The sequence below is a fragment of the Limulus polyphemus genome, unplaced genomic scaffold (assembly GCF_000517525.1).
Source record: "Limulus polyphemus unplaced genomic scaffold, Limulus_polyphemus-2.1.2 Scaffold1655, whole genome shotgun sequence".
Lineage (NCBI taxonomy): Eukaryota > Metazoa > Arthropoda > Merostomata > Xiphosura > Limulidae > Limulus > Limulus polyphemus.
Window position 1 is genome coordinate 164,920 of NW_013667265.1, and position 4,277 is coordinate 169,196.

The window sequence follows — 4,277 nt, forward strand, 5'->3', positions numbered from 1 at the left end:
TTTATTGTGTGTATTACAACAAATTAAAATCTTTGAACATTCATGCTTTTAATTAAACAGGTACTAATGGCAGAATTATTGTGCAATGTTTTTCCAAAGTTTGTTTGCAATTAGAGTACAAGGTTGTTTGTATCTGATAAAGTTGTAGAAGTAAAATGTCGAGTGAATTATAAACAGTTTTCTGTATTTAATAGTCAGTTAATCAAATCGTATTATTCAAAATACCCCAGTAATAAACTTTAACAAACTAAAGAATTTTTTTTCGGTATTGCAGTTTGACTTGTATTTTTACGATAAGAGTGGAAATTAACAACGAACGCAACCATGATTTTAAGATAGTTTCATTGCGCAGTCATTTCTAGCTTGTTTACTAGCATCAGCTGTAAAGAACATTTTCCATAAACAACTGCCAAAGTAGACATCCTGCAGCTGCCTGCAGGAAAAACTTCCAAAGGAGTAAACGTGTAACGTAATTTGAAGAGATGAATCATTTCCTTAAATTTTCTAAGAATAACTATTGCTGCCATACTTGCTCTACAACATCCTTGACAGAGGGACCAAAACTTGTACAGTTCGTGTGTATTCTCAGACATCGTGATCTATATATTCTTATGTTTTTATTTTTATCTTCCTTAAGACAGGTGAATTAAATTTTTCTGTGCTACAGAGAGAGGTGTAAAATAAAGTAAATGAAAACCTTTCGTCTATGTTTAATAAATAACCAATTATATTTTTTTGTTGTATTTTTTTGTATTATGATTGTGGTCATCTGGTCATTCATGACTGTATAGAATATTCTATTTTTGATAATGTGTGGCTTTCGAATATTCCAGCCACTGAGCCAAAAGATCATAAATACAAGATGTCTATCTGTATCTTTTTATTGAGAAAAACTGTAATGTTAACACGATAAATTTCATGTTAACATGATGTGTATAACTCCATGTAATGAGTGCAAGTTACATTTAAATATTTCATGTGTGTCATTCTGGTGACTGAGGTATTTTAGGATTTGAGAAATGACATTCTACTACATTAAAAGATAATGTTAGAGTACTCTGAGTACACACAAGGAACTTCTGTTTCATGTTATAACTGTTCTTCTATTGAGAAAGTAAAAAATATAATAAGATTATAATAAGTTAAACTATTATTTAACTAAAATATATATGTATTAAGATGTATCAAAGTGTAAATCTTAATTTTCTGTTAACAACACATCATTGGTATATTAAATGATACAGTAAATTTACTGCTTTAGATTCTTAAGCATAAAAACAAATAGAATCTGGATTAGAAAGTGTTTCTACTATACTTGTTTTTTTTTAGCCTTGTATATTTTAGCTAAAATACTGTTAATTAGGAAATAATGGGAAGTGAATAGCTACAGGAATGCCCTCTGTGAGTACCAATTGGGTTGGAGAGTTTGATACTGATGACATTTGCCTTCTCATACCCCCTTTTCTTTCTTGTCTGATATCGCTGTTTATTTATATAACATTGCAAAGGACTGACTATTGTCGGAGTATGGTTATGATTCAAATGTTTTTGTTTCAAAAATTTAAATTTTTTTCTCCTTTGTGTTTGAAGTTAATACAAATCCCACTGTTTCAGGAGGATGGTTACTAAATATTGGTAGAGGTTATTACCTTGGTTAATTGTTACAGTACTAAAGATAATTCTCGACAGATCTATGCATAAATTAACCCTAGAATTATTAAGAGTTCAACCTCGTTGGCTTTTTAAACACATGTTTCTCTATTTATTCATCAAGTTGCTTGTATATAAATCTTACACTGTTGGCTATCCTAATAATGTATAAGTTACAAATAATAGTAAGAAAAATAAAATCAATTTTGAAAGTAATCCTGCAAATTTCAGACAGGTTTTAACATGTCATTACAGAGAAAACCTTTTATTTTGTTAAACATTTTACCAGGTTTACCTGGCATCATCAGGTGGGATATAGGAATTTTGTTTTGTTTTATCTATAACTGTGTACTTCTGTGTCTTGTCTTGGTGTGGCTGACCCCTGGAATTAAAAAGCAACTGTGGTCTTAGCCATTCCATTTGTTCTATGGGATCTGGTTCTTTTTGAAGTGATTAATTTAAGTGTAAGATCCAACGAGAGTCGTAACTTTCCAGACTGTGAAGAAACAAAAGTGTAACACAAATGTGATCACCTGATAGCTCACTAGTCATATAACTGCCAACCTACAATCTTTTCTATGTCAGTTTCTATGTTAGTGTCATTACACCATCATCTTGTTTCTTTTTCTTGGACAAAGATGTCTGTTTCAAATCATCGACGGTGATGAGTAATTACACAGTTTGGCTCCATTCCATTTAAACTTGTATACATAAATGTGGAAAGAGGTTTTAATCTGAAGACAACGTTTTGCTCTGTAAGCAGTGTAAAGGTACACTGTGTGTCACATGAGAAAAGAGATTTTTTTTTAGATTTATGACCTAATTCATGAAGCTTAAATAATATTTTTGCGATTTGAGGAAGAAACAGGTTTTGTCTAATGTTAAAAATAAGCCATATTTTTAGCATTATTGTTAGGGAAGGGGGAATTCACAAATATGAAATAAATATCCATACATTGTTTTTATACTTGCGAATTGCCACGTGAAACACTTACAATGACATTTCAGTTAATAACATTTGTTTGTTTTTTAACATGCAACTTTACACGATCATACAAATTAGACCATGAATGGTATATCTAGGCAACTATAAGAAATCATAATGTAATAATAAAATAACTCAACATTATGCGTAGCAGTTAAAATGTTAGTGATGAAATAACAGTTGATAGAACAAATAACCAGAAGACTTGAAACTAGAGAAACAAGTTTCAGCACATGTGCGTGTTTTCTTCATTCTCGAGGGTAAGGTGATTTAAGGCACCAAAATAGCCCTGTCATGAAAAGTTTTAAAAAAAAATCTCGTGTCAAAACTAATTTTTCACCCAAGATTGTTTTTCAACTGTCTGTCATTTTGGATTTATTACATGACCATAACCTAAATAATCAGACGAAAAAAAAGATTTAGATTTGATATTGTACGAGCATTTTTCATTTAAATCAAAATGTTGTATGCTTATTGTCATCTAGAAAAAAAAGAAAAGAATAATAACTGAGTTTTAGTTAAGATTTATAAAAGTTTGTAATGAAAGTGAGATGAAACATTTGTATATAATGCCCAGTCGTGTGACATACATCAAATAAACAACTGGAAACTTAGTGTTGACAATAGATCCTTTCTTACAATTATACTAAAGATTTTAATAAAACTGAAAGATGAGTCTTCTTAAGTTTCTGGTCTGATAATTTCATTACTGAATGTAGAAAAGTTTTAATTTATTCATACAGGTTTGGTATTGTGCTAATGATTTAGTGTAGCAAACTGTGGATCTGAAGTTCAGTTAGTATATTATAAGAGTGACTGTCAAATCCTACTATTTGATTAGAGTAACAATATTGATTCAGGGAACACTACAGGATTTTAATTATGAATGGATTTTTAGATTATATTTAGCTCTTTGTTTAAATATGACGAATTTTAAGCCCCCTTTAGAAAGAGGGGAAAAAATCTAAGTATTTCCTGCTAAGCAAGAAGGTATGATAACTAATACATTAAGAATGGAACTCCAAAAGCAGTTAACTCTTCAGTTGGAGTGTATAAATGAATGTGATGAACACATTTTAAAAATCCACAATTGATAAATGTAAAGTTATTCAATAAACTTGATATTCCAACAATTCAAGGAATATATATAGTGAACATGTCTTTGATTCCTTGAAGGTATCAGTTGTTCGTGTTCATTTGTGCATTTTATAAAAGTTTGTAGGTCCCCCTTGTGATAAAAGAAATGTGAAGATTACACTATTTTTCCTTGAGTGATTACTGGTTACTAAACGTATACCTTTTGAGGGCCAGCCAGTCTTCAGGTTGTGAAAGATGTAGTGAATTTTAAACTCTCTTTGACATTTGATTGTTTTTTTTTTGTTTCTTTTTGAGTAGTGATCACTAATGACAGGAACTTGAATATTTTCAAAGCAAAAGTTTCTCTTTGTTTTAGTTTCATGTAAAGTTACACAACACATTTGTATAAAACCAACTATAATAGACTAGAGGGGAGGCAGCCAGTCAACAACACCCACCTCTTAAGTTTTTGTCTGATTGAATAATGGAATTTAACCATTACTGATATGGCATGCACACACACACACACACACACACACACACACACACACACACACACACACGT